The following is a 26,045-nucleotide window of genomic DNA, read 5'->3' as shown; positions in this document are numbered from 1 at the left end:
TAAATAATTCAATAATGTATCATATTAATGAAAATTTCAAATGTTACAAAATAGTACAAAATTACAATTTTGATTAATAATTAATTATTTTTAGGGACTAATTTTTGTGCAAAGTATCTTACAAAAATCGAAGATTTGGGATTTCATTTAATATTTAATAAATGTTGTAAACGTTTACTATATCTGTCAGTAGAAACGTACAAAGTAAAAGCAATGTTATGTATTTTACCAAAGTATTAAGGTAAAAATATGCGCAAAATTATCTCAGGGACTTTTTAAGCTGTAGAATTAAGTAGGATTAGAGGTTATTTAAGTTAGATCTTAGTCTCGTTGCCATGCAAATTCTTTCCATAGTTCTTAAAACATTGGGCTGCAGAAAATACGTCCCACATATAAAAATTAAAACCAAGTTCAATCAATCTTAAAAAAAAATAATAAAATTGAGAAAGAACTTGATGGATTAAATCTGAATGTACATGCTTTTATAATTTTGTACCAAGTGATGTAGAGAAAAACACCAACCATAATTAAAACTAATGGCTTACGAACCACAATCTCATTGATTCACTTGCCTGTTTTACGTAATATTTTGAAAAAAATAAGTAATTTTAGTTTAAAAAAAAAATACACCACGTCACTTACAGTTGTTTTAGGTGAAGAAAGGGACATTAGGACTATTTTTTGTTTACATTTACCACTTATATAAAAACAAACAAAAATAATAATTAGTTATACCTGAAACCACTTATTATAAAAAAACAAATAAAAGTATTTACTAAATTAAAACATACCTCGTCTTGCAGTTCAAATAAATAGTGTCTTTTTCAATCCACTACATGTTTCGCCATGTTGTAATTTTCAAGTGGTATACAGAAACATCGAGACTTGAAACATTATAATATCCGAATCTGACTCGTCAAATTGTAGAAATTTACATTTAAACACAAAACTGTACATACATTTGACACGTACGAACGAAAAATTATCATGTAGGCCTACAACACTTATTGCAACCCGATCACGGCACTGACTGAGACAGAACTCAATTTATTTGAACTGCAAGACGAGGTATCTTTTAATTTAGTTTATACTAAGTAGTTCAGGGGCTACAAAATGGAATTTAAAAGTATTTAGGTAAGTATATTTTCTAGTGTAAAGAAATGCAGATATTGTTGTAATACAACACTATGTTCATGTATTCAATTCATTTATATTTCATGTATGGCTCATGAAAGAGTTGAAAATATTTTGAAATAGCCTAATTTTACCTTTTGATAGATATAATTGGTGTAATTATAAACGATGATAGTAGGAATTTGGTTCAAACAATGTTAAAACTCAAGTAGGAGTTGGGCGATTCTTTTAATAAGTAAATCCGAACCTTAATTCCAAATCTACCTCAGTGATTAACTTATATTTAAACGTTTTGACATGACACAGTTAGCCTATTTTTCTACAAGTGATAAGAAACATAAAATAAGATACATTTCTAATATGTACAAGCAAAAGTGGCCATTTGTTTTCAACATGCTGAATTTTCTTTTCGTAAATCAAATAAACTGAAAACAATTACTTCATATCCAATCAATATAAAATATTCCAAACTCTTGTGTATTACGTTAGAAAATAGTGCTTTCATTATTAGAAAATATATAATGCTAATTACTGTAGAGCTGTCAAACAAGACAAGACGAACAAACTTACTTGCCTGCTTCGTTGTCTAGGAAGAACTCCTCCGGTCAAATTTATGACTTGCTCAACTACACCTAACCAACTATTTGGCTTTATATAGAATCGAATACCAGGACTGTTATTGATGTGAATATGTTTTTGGGAAACAATTGAATATAATAATGTAGATGAATCGTTAATTTAGTAAAGATCACTCTTATTCAGTTATTTAGTTTGATCAAATTATATTCTATTACCAATCCCACGTATTTATTATTTATAGAACTAGTTGTTGTTATTTTTCAATCAAAACAGGATTATTTTATAAAATTGTAAAATCAAAAACTGAGTAAAATAGCAGTCATTATATTTGATAAATTCAGTAATTTAAACTGCAAATAACATTATAATTATCCAAAATTACATTTGGCATTAGAAAAACTCAAGTATACGCTTAACCTCCTGTCACACTATGAAATTAACCTTTTAAAGGACGCTTGTAAACGCCTATTGAGGAAAACACTTTTTATTTACATCCATTCTTGTTATGCCTCTATGTTTCAATTTATTATATTCAAACATATCACAACATTTTTTTTAATAAACTTAATCCAAAGAATGAAAAACGAAACTTTAATATAGACAAATATTTGAGAAACCTTACGTATGATCCGAAACATAAAGTAACGATGCGTGTTTGAGCGCACTTGAATGTACAATGTTATTGTGTTTAACGATGTAGAAATGAGCATGCAGTGCTAGAACAAACGTATCCGGAGTATCAACAGTGAACCTGGGATATCTTTATAATATCAACTTGAAAACGAATTAGAAACCGAGATATTCAATAAAGCGATTTCAAGGATGTATCAATTTTTAAATTCTGAAATGTAGTTTATCAATTTGATTGTTTTGATCATTTCATTATGAAGAAAATATATCTTTGTCTGTAGTGGTTTAAAAATGTTAAATGTAATTAAAACTTCGTGGGTAACATATATTTACGAAAATCACCTCTGAAAAAGAAGCTGAATATATTTTATAAAATACCAACCGTTATATTTCAACAACCGTGGCGTAGTTTGAGCAGACAACTTCATGATTATCGTAGGAGGTGAACTCTATAATACAACGAATATAATTAGGGATTATACGATGTTTTGTTATTTTTAATGGCTTTTATAAAGTTCCTCAAGAAAAATACAACTTAGCTGAATCAAGTTTTTAGAAAACTTCGATTTTCTTTAATCATAAGTTTATATACAATATGTCATGGAGAGATTTTTTCTTCACGAAAAAAAACAATATTTCCGTTGCTAATTTTGTTTTATATAGTAATTGTGTTTTTATTTTACAAATATAAACATATAACCACTTTTTTGCTATAATTAAATCAACACATACTTAAGTGACAGAAATAAAGAAAGTAGTATATTAACCGAAATAGATACATCTGAACCATTAAAGTGGTTAACCTTTTTGTATATTAAGACAAACAGGATTAAAGTTACCTATGAAGTGCATTCATAAGGTTTCACATAAGGTGTCGCACTGCTGTAACACGATTTCCCTAAAAAAAAAACAAAAAAAACTATTTAAATAATTAAATTCAGACTTTTAGTAGTTGTCCATAATAAAAAAAATATTCTTATAGGGCAAAATCAACTATCAACTATCAAAATCAAACTATTAAAAGTACACCATTGTTTTTAAACTCTATATCGATGATTAGTTTTGTAGCAAAAAAGTATGCAAAAGAGAAGTTAAGTTATGCATTTGAACGTATCAGTCAACTGGATGACATTGTTTTGACGAATGTTTGAGTTGTTTTCTCTTCAGCATTTATTCCCTATGTAATCCTTTAATGCCACTCGGGCAGTGATATCTCTCACAACCCTGTTATCTTTCGTCCTTTACGTTTAAACGTTTCGAAAAAAAGCTCGTGCTATCATTATACTGCCAAAGAAAACTACTTGTAAACAACCCGCTATTACGTTGGGAGATCCATCAACATATGATTTCATCGCTTAAATAATTAGAATAAATATAAAAAAGTCATTTTAATAAAAAAAACCTTACACATTTTAGCCGTAAAATCCCTTTAGAAAGGTTTCTGAATGACAGATCTATTGGATATAATGTAGAGGATACTGAAAACCAGAGATTTCAGTAACTTGTGAATAATGAAAATATTACTAGCTACTTAATAGAATGAAATTAGAAAGTAAGGAGGTTTCGTTGATAGCAGAATTTACAAGACCCGGAAATAATTGACGGATATAAAGAAAACAATGTCAGTCACTAGGAGAAATATGTAGTTATTATGTGGGAGTGTCTATTTTATACTTTTGGTAAAGCCATAAAGGTTTCTTTGCTGTATTGAGTGTCTAAAGGAGGATACGATAAATTAAAAACAAACCAAGTTTGCTTTGATTAAAGTGAGCATATATGCACTTTTAGCGAATTTCCCATATAGGGAATAAGCTATTACCGTAGGTCTCATGGTAAGACCTAGACCCGGGACCGATTTACTTTTTCGTTTTGAGGTCCCCAGAGGCCAAAAACACCATCCGTTCAAATTCATATATATATATATATATATATATATATATTTATATTTATATATGTGTCCGTTAGCGCGATAACTCGAGCAAAATTGATCCGATTTTGATGAAATTTGGTACAAACGTGTAAACCTACATTTATTCGAACGAGTTCGCGAACCAGCATAATCGGACCATGGGATCAGGGGGTTATGGGGGGTTTTATGGGGTAAAAATGGGTTTTTCTCATTTTTGACCCTAAAAACTTTAAATTTCTAAATTTCTCTCTAGACCATTTTGAAGAGCTTAAAAAAACAAATAATTTAGTATATTGAAGTGTTTTTGAATGTTCATTGACTACGGAGAAAATTAAAAAAATTGTAAATTTAAAATTCCCATGTTATTCTTATGGAGAATAAATAAACTGTTCTAGTTTGCTTGTTTATGGATATATTTTAATCAAATTTGGCAATTTGGTTTATTTCATACTAAGCTATCAATATTTCAATTGAAAAAACACACCTCAACATCTTCCCCGTAGCAGCAAACCTAACTACTCACTAAAATTAATGTTATTTAAAAATGGAAATAAATCTGAAAATTTATAGGGAATATTTTAGTAGAAATCAAGCCGGGTAAATGTAAATTCGCTTAGTATGCAGGTTTGCTGCGACGGGGGTATTTTAATGTCAATATTTGCTTAGAGTATCATCATCAGAATATCAGTATTCAAACATGTTATCTTTCAGAATGTGTTTTAAAACATTCATGACCTAAGATGTTTTAAGAATTGAGTTACCAATAATTACCAGTACAATAATGAGGCTTACAATCATTAACGGTTTAACTATGTCAAAATATTGTAAATATTTCTTAGAGTTTTAATAAACTTTAACGGTTATTTTACACAGTGCTGTTTTTTGCGTTGCTTCACACCACAAAACAAGCATTGCATAGATTTAACACATTATTTGTTTCTATTCCACCTTTATTAGAAAATTTGAATAGTTTGATCAACTTATAGTAAAAAAAAAATCTTTTATTAGATAAACCATTCAATGTAAAAATCATCTCTCTTACCCATGGATTAGCTGTCACAAAACAAAATGTTAGTGGTTAGTACGGACAACCCGTTTTAACAATTTAAATCCAAGCCATCAGAAATGTGAATCATTTATTTATAAATTTGACATTACCATTCAAAAAACAGTCATTTGTATAAGCTTAATAAATAATATTTACTAACTTAAATAGATTTTTATCCCTGGAAATATAATGAAATATATTGATCTTTCTGTTTCCTAATCCTATATTTCTCTGAGAGGAAATCATTTGTATAAATTGTTTAAGGTTCTAGGAAAACATTGGTTGGAAGAGTCTTTGAATGTCTGCTTTAAAAGATTGTTTATCTCAAATCTCTTATGAAACTTGCTGTGGCTCTCAGAGAGAATCACAAGGTAGAATGTAATCCACTCGTTTGCCGTCTGTTAAACTACAACCATGTTAATAATTTATTTATCACCAGAAAATGAAACTTATTGAAAAAACTGTATTGCAAATGAAATATTCTTATATTTTTCTGCGTTGGATTAAATACTGAAATTTTAAGCTGTAAACTTGAATATTAGCTGGAAAAATGAAATACTGTAAAAATTCCAGAAACTTTGTACTATGCCATAGTCACTTAACGGTATGTGTTATAATAGTCGTCTTCAAATAGCCTTTTGAAACATAATCTATTTCAATGCAAATGCAGGGTTAAATTACGAAGCTGCCAACCTCTTCAATCCTGTAAAAAAGCATGATGGTGGTACAAACTATGAAAAGCCTTAATCCGCCTGTATAACATTGATCATGGAACCTTCTTTCTGCACCTTGTGTAAGAAACTTTTGTATAACATTATTCATATAATTCGGTACGGCATGCCTCACATTAAAACTTTGCCACCGAACTTGTATTCCTTCCTGTGGATTAAAGTTTCAAAGGAAAACTTCCTAAGTGAGTTTTGTCCATCAACAATTCTAAACTGAAACTAATCACAAAGTATATATCCCAGAATGTTTTGTCCAGTATACTTTTTGAAATAATAAAATACGTGGTTATTAAAGACCCGATCAGCCTTATGCCTACATATTTGCTTATTTACATAATAGTTTTCGTATCTGTTGCAAGCTTACTTTGTTATAAACATAAGCCTACCGTTAAAGTTATTCAAAGCTGTAATGTTACTTGACCTTTTACAAATAATTGCTTTTCATAAATTAAACTATGTCTTCATAAGTTTTGTTACCGTAAAACAATTGTCCTTGTTTTTATATAATAATTCATAACATAAAGTTTTTTTTTAATGTGGCAATAGTACAAAGAATAGAACAACCCCTAGATTGATATTTTTAGTAATCATACTAAAAATTCAAAGTTTTTAAGTGCTTCATAAACTTAATTGATACTAACTAACTTTAACATTTTATTTATTCATTTTGATTCCACCGTCGAAGCAAACCTGCAAACTAAGTGAATTAAAAAAATGTCTTTTAACATTTCAGATCTATCCCCCCCTTTTATAATACATGAGTACTTTGCTCAGGTGAAAAAGTGTGTATTTTGAAAAAAATGTTATAAGTACAGGATGAAATAAATAAATTTGACAAATGTGATTAAAACATATTTAAAAAGAAGCAAACTACAACAGTTAGTTTTCCTTTTTCACTACTACAATTATGGGAATTTTGTACATACAGTTTTTGGAATATTCTTTGTAAGCTTCAATATTACAACAAATCTTTAATATACAAAATTATGTTTTATTTAGTTCTTCCTAATAGTGGTAGTGATAATTGGGCATTTTTTAAAAAAGTAAGGAAAAGTAAATTGGTCCCGGTATCTTACCATGAGACCTACGGAAACAATGGGGAGATTCACTAAAATAAATTGGTAGGAACGATGAATGAGCACATTATCACAAGCACCTTGTTACCCAAGTTTAATTCATATAAATAATATAAAAAATATATAATCTTAATTGTATATTTTCTTTTGTTTAAATAGAATAAGTGATACATAAACATATTCATTAGTTAGTATACAAAGGGACTAGAGTACTTTGACACGTAAAATTGTTTGTGTTAGCAACTTATTAGTTCCACATGGTATATCTTTGTCATCAACCTTTCGCACGATACAGCAGCTTTCCTAAAGTAATGTCTTATCAAAACAAATGAGAAAGACTTCGTTAGGTGTATTTACAAGAGAAGTGTAGCCAAATGTCTATTTATTTAAAACAAAATTATGTCATGTACTATTTAAACTCATGCTCTTGAACATAAGGTTCTTATTAAAAAAAACCTTACATGACTAAATTTCGGTGTGTTGTTTCACTTTATGATTGTTTTATAAGGAAATCAAGTAAAATATATTTTGTAAGCTTAATAGCACACAAAACCGATTGAAAATCATCGTTATTTATACGATATTATTATACTCTCAGATTTACGCATCCATCATATCGATAAAAGAAAGAAAAACTGCTTATTGAGAAGTACTGAAAATGGAAATAGTCGCATCTGCAACACTCTATGTATTCAGTTTACTGAAAGTTATTTAGAGCCCCTGAAACATCTGGGGCTCAGAGACTTCTATTAAATGTTACGACTCATTTATTTAGAATGAAATGTTTCAGTGTTAAGGTTACTCAGCAATTGGTTAAGAGGGACGGGAAATTGTATATACGAAGAAAAATATTGTGTTGATTTATATCTAGTAAATAAATGCTTATAAATAAATATTATCGGAAACCTTTTAACACTTTGATTCAATTATATAATGATCAAACATGATGTTATACCGTATTTCCAATATAAACAAAGTAGTTTTTAAATGCATTGATGGAGTACAGAATTATCCAGTTTGGTTACAACCCTCTCTAATGACTATTAAGGAGCTTATAACGGATGTATCAAGGTATTAGGGATTGGAAGGTGTCTGCGTTGTAAGTGAACACGTACATTTACCGTTTACTGAATGTAGACGTAACCTATATTTGCCAAAACTTCATAGAGAATTGTTCGTTCCAATTCAATGGAAGGTGGACCGGCAGTCTGATTCATATTATAGATTATTATTTTGTTTACCATTTTCTTAAAATGGCGAATAATTTAAATTTTAACTAAGGTTGAAAATTAATTAAAAGGTATAAATATTTGAAAGTAGAGTAGTCCTGTGTATATTATAGGTTACCACGATATTGCTAAAAGCTGTAATACTATAAGCGGATTGTCTGCAGAACACGTGGTGACCAACCATAACATATTGCTTAAGTTTCCAGCCAAACAACTTCTGCGTATTAGTGTTGGTTATATCACTAGAAAATACTTTAATTATTTACTCTTCTGTTACTTGGACCATTTTAATATTCAAAGAAAATTTGCAATGCATCTGTATCATATCTGTTTACTCATATCTGTTTATCCGTATTATAGCATCCTGTCTTTCAGATACCAAACAGATTATGAAAATTCAAGATATGTTTTGTTTAAATATGTGCTAAGAATATAATACACAATGTCAAAAACCTTTCGGCAAATTCCATTGTAGGTGTTAGCCTCCGGATTGCCAAATAATATTAAAAAAGGTTCAAATACCTGCTATTAAGCAATCCAACGTTGTTGTAAACACAACTGGTTTCGGTGCCTGTGTGGCACCATCATCAGGCTAGGCTGTACAAGGACGGTTTTCTTTCTTCATACGAAGAGTGTCATAATGTTAACACGAAAATAATAAATGAACCTCTGATGAACAAAAATTCGGCATTGTATTCTACTAATAAATACCTTTAATTTGATGTGCATATCAACCTATGCTTCCATTCAAGATTTACTTCCGACTCCTTGTGGGCCGTCGCCCTGAAGAGTTATTTGGATCACTGAATGTGAAGTTATGGGGATCATTTTAAAGGGAATTTTAAGCAAAGAAGAATGCCGCAAACCGCACTTCAAAAGGATCGTCCGTTAAAAAATGACAGTTGTTTAAAGATTTTAAAAAGTGTTTTAATTTAAAGAAATTAGCTAATTTTGAAAATCTTTGAACATCTGCCATTTTGCGCAGGATCAACCTTTTGAAGTGCGGTTTGCGGCATTGTTTTCAGTTGAAGTAGACCTTTAAAATTATGTACAACTCAACATAGGCTGTCATTAAAGATTTTCTTCTGACCCCCGACGGGCCCCAAAGGTGATATTCGACCACCATGTACACAGAAAAGTAGCTTACAAGTTCCAGTAATGGTATACCAAATGTTGTTGTGATATCGTTTGTCGTTTAAAATTTATAAAGTCGTCCTAAGACTTAACGGTCACCCTGTATATGTACACTTTAATAAGCTCGTAGTTAGATCAATGTTGAAAATATATAATTAATTTAGAGCCAATTAAGTGTTTGTAGATAAAAAAATTGTAATCATTTGCTAACAGCCAAAACGCTTATTAATAAGGAGTTCTCAAGTACATTTGGAATATTTCAAACACTTTCATAACATCACTGTTCACTAGGTAATTTTGACGTTTTTGACTAAGCGATTTGACTGCAGTGAAGAGAATATTTTTTTAAGCTGCTATGGGACAATATATTGCTTAACGATATAATACGTTCATTACGTTTATTGAAGAGGAATCTGTTCGTTTGTTCTGATGAAACATAACATCTACAGAACCAACTAGGTTGAAATTGTACATAGATCATGTTTTTTATAATGAATCTGGCAAACATATAGTCCAACTATGTTTATGGTGTAAACGTAAACAGTTTTGATTAAAATTTTTGGAGCTTCGAGTTGGCATGTGAGTGAACATATTAACTGAAAACTAATGGAAACCAACGTCGAAAAATGAAGAGTTAATCTAGTACTATTTAACATGTTGAAATTACATTTTTATGTAAAAAAATAATATTGAGAATCAAAAAGATTTTTATCCGTGGCTTGATAAACTATTAATCTACCCAATATTTTCAGGTATAACAAAATAACCATTCGATCTTAACGCTGGCATGTAAGTATTTAATTGCTGTTGTTAGTCTAGATAAAGCTTTGTTGTATCTCATTGTAAGAAAAGTACAGATTTTTTTGTAGATATTTTGTAATATTCAATTCTAATTCTTATTCTTCAGGTTTAAAACCTATTGGCTTAATGATGGAATATTTTCTATTCGGTCTATAAATATAAATATTTCGTAAATTTTAAATTTCTCGATGTTTCTAGTTACAAAGTTTTACCAATTGTGTTGAAGAAATTACCGATTGTACATGGCCAAGCAATCCACATTACACATTAGCAATTACTGTAAATTGAATCTAAAACACGTTGAAAATGAAGTTTAAAGTAAGTTTTTCAGGTTCACCAAAATGATTTCTGAGGTAGACAGATTCAATGATCCACGCATTACATAGGTTGGAGGATGTCCAACGACAAGGGTCTTAACTCTACTTACAACCTTTAGAGGGATTCCTAGTGATTGGTTTTATATACCTGTATTAAACCACCATCAAGCTTTTAAAGCATGTGATCTAGTAAGGGCAGCCTTTATAATCTGCCACTAAAGTTTTTTTTTCGATTTCTTTTTTAATTGTTATATTATAAAAGTATTACCAGTACCAAATTTAACAAGCTTCTCAAAGAATTATCGTTTCCCACATAGTGTATTTAATTACCATATGATATAAGCCTTTTTGTTTGAGGCTTCTATGATTTTAGAGAAGGAAAATATGAATCTCATCTCTTACCGAAATACTTGCAATTTTTATGAAATATTAACTTGTATGGTAGTTCTTTTATACGCCGTAACTGATATAAAATGATTGGTCGTTATAAAATACATTATTCTACACTAAAATGTAGAATGTGGAGAAAGCTGAAAACATTCTAACTAACATAGAACCCCTTAAATATTTATGATTTTATTAAAATGATTTAAGTTATTAACATTGCATAAAATATTTTATATTTTTAAACTTAACTTATAACAATATTATCAATGAGAAGTTAATGTTATTTTTTGCATTCTTGTATTTTTAACTTACTTTAAGGTATTAAGTATAACATTCTTTTTAAAATACTGTTAAAAAATTCAAATTTAAACCACGTGTTTATTAGTGAAAATACAAAATTATTAAATTTATGTATAGAAGTGGATCAAACTTTATAAATTAAAATAATTAAATAAATTATTGTTTTACCCTTATCGAAAGAATAATGTTGAAAGTAAAATAAATAAACAATTTTTTGAGGGTTACTTAATATTGTGTGTTGAAGGATCCTCTATCAATTACATATTCTTTGTTATGACCAGTTTAAAAGTACTTGCAGATATTAGCTCAAACAAACATTTCAATATTCATTACACAATACCAGGAAATCTATTGCAGTATATTACTTTGATTAACGAGCACCAGAGGGAAAAGTATTTTGATCATTGACTATTTAACCAATGTTATGAGAGGCCATGGAGAATGTTGTGAAATTGCACATGAAATAATAATAAATACAATTATTTTATTTACATCCCGTAAAGGCGGAATGGCATTTCATAAGGCTTAGGTTAAATTTTGCAAACTTTGTACGTATATTATGGCAATGATAGATTATTCCTAGTTATACCACTGGTCTAGAACTTGTTTGTGACGCATAAATTAGTAATACCGTAAGTATAACGGTGTTTCTTACTGCCGATTCCAAGATCGAAAAAACAAGTTTACAAAATTTACTCACATCTAGGATATATGAGATATAGGATATATATATAGGATATCTCCACTTACTAGAAAAATGGCTTATTACATGATCTACGGTAAGTATGAATGCAGTTTAAACTAATAAATTGCATGAGGTAGGTTTTTATGACAAAATGTAAATTAACTCTTATCAGCATACTCTGTTGATGGTTCACATTCATTTTATATCTGGTTAGAAATTTAACATGTAATTGGGATGGCTACTTATTTCCCAAAGGTTTTACTAAAATATGCAAAATTGTAAATAACTCCGGTGGGAAACATTGGGAAGGTTTCTAGGAAATGTATCTACAAACCAGTTCTTAGACATTTCTAAACAATAAGTCAATAAAGAAAAGAAATGCTAGTTGTAATTGCAAATGATTGTAATAATTGTATCGGACGAATAAATGTTGTCTAGGAATATTTAAATAAATAATTTGTAAATAATTTTTTTTTTTGAAGAAGTGAGCTGGTCCAGTGGTAGAGCGCAGGACTTCGGTCCCTGAGGTCCTGGATTTAAAAATCGCCATATACCTAATGGAGTTTATCCAAGTGGTAATGCCGCAACCACTAGGTCTAGTCTACCACTATGTTGTCACTAGTCACTAGGTCTAGGTCTAGTAGTGCATTACGTACAACACAATCTCGAGCTCGTGTCTAGCGTCCTGGAAAAAACCTCACTGGTTCTTTAGAATGATAATGTTTTGTTTGTATGTCACAAAAAAAAGAAAACTAACTCAATGATTGATATCAACCCACAGAATTATTTCCAAGCACAGATCTGAAAGATGCTAAACATTCTAACGCGTTTTACAAAGCAAGACCAAATGTAAAAATACAGAGTCATTCCCTTCAATGGCTTGAGACGGAAAGGCAAATGAAACTAATTTGTAACCATTTCAAGACCCAGGTGGAAGTGATGTACTTGCAAACTACATCTATAAAGTGAAAGCAGGAGCCTAAATCATTGAATATTTCATACTTTCTGTTTATTTATATCTTTCGAGTCTTAAAATAAGGTATTACCACGTCAAGGGTTCAGTCATTAGTAAGTATGGATAGTTTTTTGAACCGGTTTAGGCTAGCTATGAAACAAGGTCAAGTAAGCCACATGTTATAAAGGAAAAATGAGGATTCGCACATATTATTACTCTTAAATGATTTATCTTTAGTTAAGAACTGACCATAGTAAGTTGGATTGTGTGTAGGATAGGTAATTTTATATTGGACCGATTATATCATTTTACATTACATTTTTGAACAAATTCTGCAATCCTGTTAGCATTATGAAATGAAGAAACTAAATATTATAACCGTTTATGAACCATGCTTTAAAATTGTTTGGTTCTTTTTTGTAATTTATGTGGCGTTTTTTTACTTGTTTTTGTTACTTTAAATTAAATACCGAAATATATTTTCATAAATAAATTGAAATAGTTGTTTATACTCTATATTTCTAATTTATAATCAATAAAATAACCATTAAAGAGTTCAGAGCAAAATTCCCATGCATGATACAACATAACAAAGGTAGCATATTGCTATTATAAATGCCATTCATGAAATCTTTTTACGCATATCTATTGTTAATCTATTGTTTTTTTTTCTGCGTGGCCCCTATTAGTAAGTTCTTAATTACCTATTGAATTTTGTTTAATAGACTGAACTTTACTGTATAATGACATTTACCAACATCATAATGCAAAATGGCACAAAATTCTTTATGCAAATAAGATGTGGAACTGTTCAAACTAGTTTTCAGGTTCCCCTTGATTATGAGTGAAAAGAGTCATTTTATAGGAAAACAAAAGTAGAAATAATAAAACCTAACTAAGGTAATCAGTAAATACATGACTAATTATTATAGATAGTAGCATTAAGGATTCTATAAAACCGAGGAGTTCTACTTAGGGAAAATCTTTAACTGAATAAGTCCTGAAATAAGTTAAATCCAATAAGTTTTTACTACTAAGCAAGTTATTCAGAATTGGTTATCATCGAATTACTAGATTATTCTTCCATTTGAAACGGGCTTACTATTTAAAATAAGTATGATAATTGTATCAACAGCCGACTTGTCAAATAATATTGGTCAAATTTTCAGTATCTATTTTTCTGAATAAAATTCATGTTAATACTTTGCTTTGAACCCGAAAACATAAAACAAATATGATAGGAATAGTCAGTATGAAAAATATGAATGAAAAGCATCAGTAGGATTGGTGGGACACTTTGATTTTCTCAAAGAAGAAAAGCTACTAAATAAATTGAGAACCAATCAAGAGATACACATGCACGTAAGATCAACATAGTTTCTCAATCGTACACCTAAATCATGTTACTTTAACAAAGTTTTTGCATTGTTAAACTTGTACTATTTTCGTAAATAATGTAAATATTTTATTAATTCAAATGAAAAGTCAAATACTCCTAAAAGTCATTTACATATAACTAAATGCGAGCGAATTCATGAAACAGATAAAACCATACAAGTGGGTGGAAATTCTGGATTTTATCCACGTCGTAAAATAAAACAAACTTCTCGCAGCATATGCAGCAAACATATTCCTCGGTAGCAACTGTATCGTGTAAACGTATATTTATATCCTGGTGTGTATATTGTATAGGAAAATATATATGTTTATGAATTACAAGGCAACATTCTTATTTCATATGATTAGAGAAGGGAATACTTTTTAATTTCGAATTAATATTAGCAATAACCAAACTAAAATTAAAAACCATGTTTAAACAATATTTTAACTATTTCGGAAAAATTAACCTTATATTATTACTGCTTTATTAATTTGGGCACTAATAGATTCATATGTTTTTTTGAATGGATACTCATAGCAGTTAGTACAACAAAAAATAATAAATATTTGATTTACTTATGTTTTTTTCGTTGGTGGTTACATAAAAATAAATTCTAAAACTATTCATTTAGTATTTTTATTGAAATTTTCCATTGATATCGCTTCTAAAAAATAAAACAACAAAAGTAAGTTTCCATTATTTTGGCAAATTCAATTGGTGTTAAGGATCGTAGGAACTAAATTAGTTGTTTTTTGCTTTTTTTTTTTTTTGTTTCAAGTGACAATACGTCTTAAAATTAAATTGTTAATATAAGTAGCTTAACTATATGAGCCATACAATGGCCATTTAGGGAATGGCATCCAACTTATGTAACCTTCATTAAATTAAAACATTTGTTTTTTAATATCTTAATAATACTATGTTGTAAATGGAGAGTTTCATAGCGATTTTCCATTGAAGAAGGTGCGATGGGTCCAAGAGCTAGATGTTGATTGCTGGTATTTAAGGAATACTTAAGTAGATCAGGTAGCATCCTACGCTGAGCTATTAACGGCATTCTACATTACCTATTTATCACAGCCTAGCTCATATATTTGCACAGTTATTTTAATGCATAGAAACCTATTAAGGACTAAATTGAACTTTATTCTTTGCTGTTTATTTTATAAAATATTCCCATTTATGATAATATTTATATAATGGTTAAAAAATATTCACAAAATTATTCACCAAATGATGTGATATTCCTAAAATGTATGTAAGTAAAGCATATACCCTTGTGGAAGGGCTGGCGATCCTCCAAACGACGCAATGTGAGGATTGCTCAATCTTTCTTCCTCCCATAAAAATATGCTAGCAAATATGGTAATAATTGCTTGAAAAAAATGTCATCCTAATAATTATACAAGCCTAAGTTTGTTTAAATAGTAAACGCTTGAAGGAGTGTATTTGCTAAAATCATAGTTTAAATTGTCTTTTATTTAATAACATAAACCATATACTTAAAATGTTTATCAAGACGAGAAACCTTGTACAAAACTATCCATTATTTCATAAATTTCCCTTTAAGGCAATTACCCACGGGCTTCGCCCCGTTTGACTTCATAAGTATTAATAAAGTTATTCATTGTTTAAGTTAAGCTGAAATAAACAAAACAGAATACATTAATACAAACAAATAATCACGCCTGAGCTTAAAAGGTAATTAATTAACAGAATAATAAATAAACAGAATAAACAGAATAATAATTTAGTGAGTCGGTGGCTCAGTCGGTAGCGTCGCGGACTTCGGGCCCAAGGCAGCGATGTCGTGGGTTCGGATCCTGGTCACTGCCGATAACATTTTATCAGTACAGTTCACCTTTGTACTGTACCGGCTCACTCCTTGCTTTGCTGTAAACGATCCACGCACGGGCGCTTAGTCTATGTGGACGGGCAGATGCAAGGTTAAAAGAGGCCGCCAACCTCTTTTCAAAATCTCTCTCAAAAAAAAAAAAAAAAAAAAAATTTACAGAATAACAAACAAATAAGTACAGCTGAGGTATTTTTTACATTAGGTATATGGAAAGTTCCCTTTAGATAGAAATTACGACTTTAAAGGACTATTAAAAAAAAAAATAGTTGATAGTTTTGAGCAAGGTTTCTCGTCATGACGAACATTTTAAGTATATAGCTTATGGGGATGTCACTTGTAGTTTTCTCAAAAGTTCATGGATACTTTGGGATTTATAAATGGATAAAAGACAATGCTTTGACTGACATTGTTTTATTATTTTTTTAATAACAATTATAAATTTATATTCTAGTCTGTATTTCTCAGTATTTCAGCATATAACTAATCAATTAGGTGGCTGCCAGTCAATCACGAATGGTGAGCTGTATGTTAATTGGTCATTTGATTACCTGATATGTTTCAACTTTGATGATACAACAGGTCACCATGTGACCAATCAATTTATTGGCTCAATTGGTTAAGATGCCTATTGATGTTGATTAAAATAAAATTTACATCAAAATAGAGTTTGAAAAATTACGATATTACTTTTGACATGTTGATTTTAAGCCCTTTATGTTGAGTTAGACAACTTAAAAATATTTCTAATGTTTTCAAATATTTTTAGAAATTTGGTAATAGCTATCTCATTTTTAAACGTATAGCTTATTCTCTTAATTGAATGTATATTACAGAAATTTAAAAAAAAAACAACGCTCTTTCAAGCCTGCCTGGAAAGTACTGTATTGCTATTATTAAATAAAATTATTGTAAAAGATTTTGATTTAGTAAAATGGCTGTATGAAAGTTTTTTTATTAAACTTCCTGTGTAAAATATGGTTACATTGTAAGATGAACATTTATGTCTGAAACAAGAGTACGATTCTAGAATATAGAATTAAAATTTGTTGATATAAGTGTTTTCACTGACCTATATAATTGGCATTGTAAAATAGTGATGTTTTAAATGTAGTCATTGTTATTTCGTTGTTATTTTATAGTCAAAACATATAGAAGGATTCAACACCTCTTACATGAAATTACAGTTTCTTGCCTTCGAAATAGTATTAAGTTGATTATTTCAGTAATAGATAATATGTATATTTATCCATGAAACACTCCAAACATTTATAGTGTTAAAGTAAAGATTTTAATCGATTAAATTGCGAAGCTTCAGTTCAAACGGTTACAAATGCTTTGTCCCCCAATTCTAGTACGTTGATTAAGCCATAATGTTCCCTAAAACTAGAGGAATAATTTAGGCATATCTCATAACTCAACTAAGCTAGCTTGTCAGGAAGCAGGTTTTGTAGCTGAGCCAATATGTTAGAGCATTGCACTGAACACAAAGTCATGTGACAGTTTCTGTACAAAACATGTTTCGTCAAACGTGTTGTTGCCATCGATGTATAATACCGGGTTGTTGCTTGGACAACATTGTTGTTCTGAATTATATTCAGTTTTAATCGACTTCTTGATTCCCGTACGTAGGAAGGGCCAACAGCTAGTATCTAATAAAGTATCTAATTGATCCAGTAACGATACGATTTGCAGTCTGGTAGATTATGTTGAGCTCCATTGTAATAACTATACGCTTACTTACACATGGATAATCTAAATTTGTTATGTGTTTTAGTTGTAATTTGTTCAGTCACCCAAATCACTATGACTTGGTTCAAAACCCCAAAAGTTTATCCGGAAACATCTTTTACGTTAGGAAATATTAAAATTTAAGGTTAAATATATGAAAAATATTTCAAAACTTTCCGTAAAGTTAATAATTTTAATAATCTCTCTTAATCAATAATTGGTGTAAATACCTGCATTTATGCGATCAATATGTTGCTAAATTGCAACTGGTTTCGACTCACAAATGAGTCATCGTCAGGGCAGTACATATATCTTCTTGCTTCATTCGAAGGTCGTCAATTAATAATAAAAAAATACATTTAAAATGCTCACGTACACGAACATTTAGAGTTAAAAACTAAAGGTAATACTACAACGGTAACGGGACACGACGTGATCGGGCGGGGGTTATGTCTTGGAATGAAGATATCTGTACTGGCCTGACGATGACTCATTCGTGAGTCGAAACCGGTTGCAATTTAGCAACACATTGATCGCTTACATGCAGGTATTTACACCAATTATTTAGTATTTAAATTCAATTAGCCGACTCAAGTTCAATATAATGAATCTTTCTTAAATTTTAAAAATACACGCTTTATACAAAAAATAGGCACGAGCCCGGAATTGTTTTTCACATTACTTCAGGATAGACCTAGGGGTTATGGCATTATCACTTAGATAAAATCCATTGGTGATTTGGCAGGATTTAAACCCAGGACCCGGAACAGGAACCGGAGTAGTCCCACGCTTTAACTACTAGACCAGCTCGCTCCCCCTCTTTACTTGTAGTAAGCTGCCAAAAAAACTAACTGCAAACATATATGTCGCACTAGCCATGGTAAGTTTGAGTGGTCAATTTACAAGCAAATAAATGCCCTAGCTTTACTCTCAATATTAGGTTAAGTTTTGAAAAGTAAACTATTCTAACAAAAATGAAAATTGACAAATTCTTTTCCATTTTCCTTTTCTGTGTTAAAACATTATATTTAACTGACGTAAATTTTGTAAAAGAAAAGAAAGAACGGTGTAATGATCACACGTTGGTTGGATGGCGTCCAACGCTCCAGCTCTCAACCCCTACTTACACTCCAGGATCTCAACACTACTTACAACCTTTGAAGGGGATTTGGTGATTGGTTTCATATGCATGTATCGAACTCCCATGTACGTTATACTTAACAAATTTAGTTTTCGCGTTTGAAATAGTCGAAATAACTTATTTTGTAAAAAAGACTAAAAATCACTAACCATAGCAATTCTACATTGGCTTAAACTTTAACTTCAATACCTATTACTCAAAAATAAACTGTTTTCATTTATCGGTATATTCCATATTTTTGTTACAATTGACGAGGTTTAAGAACAGTTTGTTTTACTGGAAACCTACAACAACAATCAACCACGCACGATCATTAGGGACGACGCATATTGTATATTTATGATAGTCCTTTGAAATAAATTTAGAGTACAGAATGTGCAAAAATAAACAATACTGAAAATGAAATATGAAAATATGTGTACAAATTATTTTGGTAGATAATAATGTACCAACTAATGTACCACTATACTTGAGAGAGACATTTTCCAAACAAGATAAATGTTAAATGCATGAAACCCCCTTATATTTTATTATCTGTCTTATTGTACTAAAAGCTAGAAGTATAGCCAAACAAATATAAGGAAACATGAACATGTCTCGACTGGACCAGCGAGTAAGCTCACATTTTGTTAGAATAAAGCTGGTATTATGAGATTCTTCAGAGCAGAGCATAAGCCTTCTCTCGTCCTCAAAAGCCCTTGTGGGTTTTCTTCATACACGCTTTATTTATTAAATAACCTTTACTTGTGATAATAATACTGTAATAATACATTTATTTTTATAGCGTCAAATGGGCGTAATCTTATAATCGTAATCATTCGTAATCGTACAATGATACAATTAAATAATGATACAATACAATAGTTTTATTTTAATCATCAAAAGCTTATTAGAAACAGCTTTATCAGGAAGTTGATCAAAACATGATTTATATGATATATAAAAAGACCAGCAAATTTAGCCAATAAATCAATTCAACGACGCTGATAAATATAAGCTCATGATTTGCACAATTTACGTAAGTCAGCACAGTTACTACAATTTAATGTGCAGCATACGAATAGCTCTAAAATAAGCCGAAAATCCTACGATGCGTCGCCTAATCACTTGTTTGTGATGCATCGGTGGAATAGAAGCGTTGCCGGAATTCGCAATGATTCGTTATTAATATACAGTTAGGCTAGCATTACTAATCTAACAATAGCTGTCAAGCTCGACACTACAACAAACATACAAATACATAAACCTTTTCCTTAGCTTATTTCTGATTAAAACTACATATTATAGTAACATTATTGCTACTATCCTTGTATTTTATTACCAAAAGGGACTATCGTTTATACATTCCTTTCAGCGAATTTCCCTATGGTTATTACTATAGGTGGTATGGTAAGACCTAGACCTGGGACCAAATTAACATTTTCATTTTGATGTCCCCAGAGCTCCAAAACACTATTCGATCAAATTTATACAACTTTCTACATCCCAAGAAACACCGATTCACAAACTGATTGTATCATTGTCAGAAATAATATATTTATAATGGTTCTTTTGTGATAATATACGTCTTAAAAACATACAGAAAGGACATTTCTACGAACATTACGATTATAATTATTTCAATCTGTCCTGCACCCATAGTGTACATAGAATTAAAAGTGGTTTTATTTTATTTATTTCATATCATAATATAAGTAGTAAGTTAATTGATGTGTCAAATTAAATGTTTTATTTTCTTACGTTTCATGTCACCATCATCATACCTGTACCTTTCAGGTATTTCGTTGTTTGTTTACCTCACCACTCTAACTTAGTGGCCAAAGATAATGATCCTTGATATATTTAGTACTTTAGTTACACTTCACCAAACAAGACTTGATTACCCTTGTATGCTACTAGGATACTCAGGTAATCAGGTATAGTTGCTATAAATTAATTATCAAGGTTCATGTATATTAGCATATTAGTTAAGCATTAAGTTAGTAAATTAGTCTATTTTAGTATATCACAGCTTATTTTGCAAATAGTTGATTGGATAATAAAGAAAGAAAATCAATTTTTAAGTGTACTGATAACGGGAACCCAATGCACTATTTAAAAAATAAATCATTAAAGGAAACAGTAAAGACAACTAAGGATACTTCTTAACGAATAAAAACACTTTTGAATATTTCCTTAAAAGCAATCTATTTTGAAATAAATGTTTCAAATGAAATACATAAAAAATATTATTTACGTAAAAAAGTTAAAGTACTTGTATAGTTGTTTAAGATATGTGTAATACACCTATTTACTATATAAATTTAACATTTTGTTAAACTTGACAGCTATTTATATGTTTACTTATAGCTTACAAATGAAACGATTTACAGCTATGTGATTCAGTGAGCTAAAATTCTAAAAGTCCAAAACCCTTACAGTTTTAACTCTAGAGTCTTTTTAAGCTGTTAAATTAAGTAGGATTAGAGGAGATTTAAGTTAGACCCTAGTCTCATTAATATGTAAATCCTACAACCAGCTCTTTAAACATTGAACCCATGTATATTCTCACAATTGCTATTGAGATGAGAATTTGTATTGTTAGACCACAAAATAAAAAAGAGAGAACATAAACTAGTTAAACATTAAATTCGTATAAAATCATTTATATCCTAGCAATTTTCAAACAACTTTGAGGAGACACCCATCATGAATTGCAACGCAATAACTAACTCAATAAAAAATAATGCAAGACACTCTGTCATATCGACACACTTGCCTGTTATGCAGTGATTTTCGAATAGGTTATAAAACGTGTTAGATATACATTTTTGATAGAAAGAAAATTAATTTTTCCGTCGGTAAGAACTCTTTCAAAGTAATGATTAAAGTATACCCAATAATATGTGCACTTCCTTTTTATAAGAAAATCGTTTTTATTTTTACTCTAAAATACACATATTATGTCATTGTATATACTATTATAATCGTATACTCATATCATGATGTATGATGATTTAATGATTTTTAATGATACTATGATTATTATAATAGTCAAAATAATTATAATCGTGACAAGATGAGCTTGAACATTTTTGAGATTCTTCATAACAGAGCTGTGCTAATATGTTTGGATATAATATGTTTTTGAATACATTTATAACAATAAGCTATGCGCTTAGTTATATTTTTGGTTTGTTTTGAAGTTCTCTTATTATGTTCACACTTAAGAATTTACTAATTTTGAAATCCATACTTAATAGTGTAAAACAAAAATAGACCTAATGTGGAAAATATCACTCCTGGAACAATGTAAATTATGAAAATAATTATTGACAAAGAAGAAAAGACAAACTATATTGCTTGCCTGTTTCATTGCCCTAGGAAGAACACATCCGGTCAAATTTATGACTTGCTCAACTACACCTGACAAACTACCTGCTTGAATATAACCGACATTGACTAACTGTTGTGTTGCTGTCTTGAAGGTTAAGATTTAAGACATTATGACTGTTTTCACGATGCATCTCAAATTCCTAGTAAAAAAAATGTAATGTAAACACATTGAAAATTCCTGAAAAAATTAATTGAATTTGTTATAACAAGAAAGAATAGTATTACTATTTATTTTACACATGTTATTTACAATAGAGTTTATTCTGTTTTGTTAGGCAATATTTTCTCAAACCTTTCAACTATAAAAGTGGAGAAAGCTAACACTTAAGTTCTAAATATTGTTCATAGATGCCCACAAACACTAATTCAAAAAGTATATGACATAGTCGTACAGTTATTTTCTCATTTTGTGTGTAGAAATATCATAAATATAACTGTGGGCACCACTAATAATAATTGCCTTTCAAAAAACATCAATTAGATGATTGGTTGTATACAAACAGCTTTCATATGATGCATTTTGTAAAAAAAAGATGTCATGCAATGAACGTACCAGTAAAGAGGCTGACATTGTTTTGTCACACATCTGAGTTGTTTTCGTTCCAACATTTATTCCACGCTGATCTCTTAGTGCCAAATGGGGTCCTTTAGTTCTTTTAATCCTTTTATCTTTAGTTTTTTTTTATGATGAAGCTCTTTAAAAGTGCTCGCTTCATCCTCATGCTGCAGGTTTTTGTCAAGCGTCATTATAGTTGAATTGATGAAATAATAATACATTAAAAGTGGCAATTGGAAAACATTCTTTTAACGTTCCAAAATAATTAAGAGGTTTATTTTACAAATAAAGTTAAATCACGCTGCAGATAATCATTTAATATTTTAGCAATGATTTTCTTATATAAAGCAGAATCCAGCACTGAAATCCAGCGAATGAATTGTCTGATGATGATTGGAGTGTCCAATCGAAATCGATCACCACTTACCATCTTTTTTGTATATTTACCGTCTTGTGAGTAACTGTATAAGCGTGAATATATGTTTTAAGTTAGTGTTATAAGACGCTTCTTTTATTTACTTTCCGTATATTTTAAAAGTCATGAGAAATATATTTATAAACTAAGAAGTTTTCTACAGGAAAAGTAAGCACATCCTTTAAATATTAAAGGTGTAAATATTATATTATTTTTAAATATTTGCTTACATTATCACAAACATCATATCAGTCTTAAAATATTTACTATGACATAGTGTATTTGAACAATTGGGTTATTTTAGTTACAGATAAATTATTCTGTAATCGATTACAGCTGTTTGTTGGATGTTTAAAGGATTTTCAAAATAAAAATGTTTAACGTTTAGTGCAATTTGGATATAATAAAACTTATAGAAATTTTTCATAGAAGTTAATTTTAATTTTACTTACTAAGATATATAAATCATAAAATCATTTCATGAGCATAATATACTTTTTAGCACGTTGAATATATTATGCCTTGATTTTAATAAAGAAAAATCTTAAATAAGACTTGAACACATAATTAAAATTTGTAGTACAAATTCACTGATAAAAGTACGTTTAAATAAAACATTAGCTTTATTTATTATGATACCTCTGATGCCCCTCAGTTTAAATATAATAAATTCAAGGGAAGAGTAAGTGAAAAAGACAGTTATTAGAGCAATGCGGGGAAGATTGGTAAGTTGGCACCCCATTAGTGAAGGTAATGTTACCTTTCTTCTTGAACATCTCATGAAGTCTTAAAATCTATGATCTGATAAATGTTTTACACATATGACCATTAGAAGGGTTATGAAAGGGTTTTAAATTGTACATAATAATCACGGTCTTACTGTAATTAAATAATAAGCACTTATTAAGAATAGATGAGCTTTTGGTTTTAATTAAATTATTTAATTAAATATATAATAATTTATTTAAAACCATTTAGATCCTTACATACATGTAGAAAATTTCAATCATATTAATTTATAACATTTAATTATACAGATAATAAAAGTATATTTTTTGTCATTAACTAAAGAAAATACAGTATCCTATTATGTTGTAAAAATACAATTTTTCTCACACATTGTGTGTATAATGTGAATTTAATCGGTTTAGTATTTTGTAATCATAAAGCAGTATCGGCATTGATTTTGGTAAGGTGTCAAAAAACAATTATTATTTTGTGGCTTTGCACAGACCTCAAAAAAGAATAAATATGGAAAAAATAGGAGCAAGATTTACAATCTGAACAGTAAAAGCAGGATGTCATAACTTCTCTTAAAATGCACAATACATGTGGTTTATTTGAAGCAATATGTGTTGTATTCTTTTCTCTTCTTAAAAGTAACTTTACTTTTATTTCATTTAAGAAATTTATCTACCCTATTAAAAAGTATAAACCACTAAATGTCACTAGAAATTAGGCCCATTAATGAGTATAAACATACTTAAACTAACGCATTAGCTACCAACTATAAATACTCATCCTCAGGGCGGTGTAAAGGTTGGTGGGAACGTGCAAAAAAACAAGTCATAAAGTCTTTAATCAAACGTATGTATATCCATGTACTTTTATTTCCTAGTTTTTACCGATTCAAACAATTCTCTACATATTCTGGGATCTCTATGGACACTTGTCAAAAATTGTCAAGTAAAAATTCAATCTACTCTGTAACAAAAACACAATAAAATTCTATCCATCACTTCAATCCGGAAGTAGCAGATAAACCGGAATGGAGATAAATGGAGCCAAGAATGGCCGTTGGAAATTTACCAAAAGTATTCTCCTTTTACCTTAGTTTATGTTGGTATCTCAATTGACAGTAGTTATATGCAGGTATACTGATATTATGAGGAACATATACTATTATTATTTTATAATTATTGAAGGATTCAAAATTCTCCATGTAGCTGTAGTATTTATGCACCAAAATAATCTAAAAGTATTTGAAAACAAATCAAAAGTATGTACTGTTGAGAAAGTCACATTTGAGTGTTAAATCATAGAAAAAATATATAGTTGAAAACCCCGTAAATAATTTGTATCCTCAGAAAAGTTTTTACTATAGCGGAAATCTATTTGTCATCTATAGTAAACACTGAATTATTTCTACTGAACATTTTGTATGGAAATTGCGTATAGTGGTTAAAGTTTTGGTATATATGTTCTATAAAAAATATTTTATGGAAAAAATGTTTACATGGAATAAGCCTGAAAAATTAAAATATCTTAATGCAAGGTAATATTAAGCTTAGAAATAGTATATTTGTTGTCTCAGTGTGAAATAAAATAATATTTTTCATGTAGTTTTTTTTTTATTCACAATTACAATTAACTTAGAAACCATAACAAACTAATGTAAACAATATTGGGCCTAATTGTAACTGAAGCAGCTGACTCATAGATATATGGAAATCCTACAATAATGAAATATGAGTCTAGTCCGGGCACTTTTTCTAATATTGGAGAGACATAACAGTTAAGCCAAATGTACTAGAATGTATTGGAACTGCAGGGGTTCGTTACATTATTGGCAATATGGAGGCAATATACAATATCCTACATGACAACAACAAGCGATGTAATATATCGAGTATTACCTTGGTAAAACTAGACACACTAGCTGTTCCGAAATGCTACTTTCAA

The sequence above is a fragment of the Macrosteles quadrilineatus genome, unplaced genomic scaffold, assembly GCF_028750875.1.
Source record: "Macrosteles quadrilineatus isolate MER2022 unplaced genomic scaffold, UCM_ALF_1.0 Scaffold_8__2_contigs__length_117827958, whole genome shotgun sequence".
Classification (NCBI taxonomy): domain Eukaryota; kingdom Metazoa; phylum Arthropoda; class Insecta; order Hemiptera; family Cicadellidae; genus Macrosteles; species Macrosteles quadrilineatus.
This window is presented reverse-complemented; position numbering follows the sequence as displayed.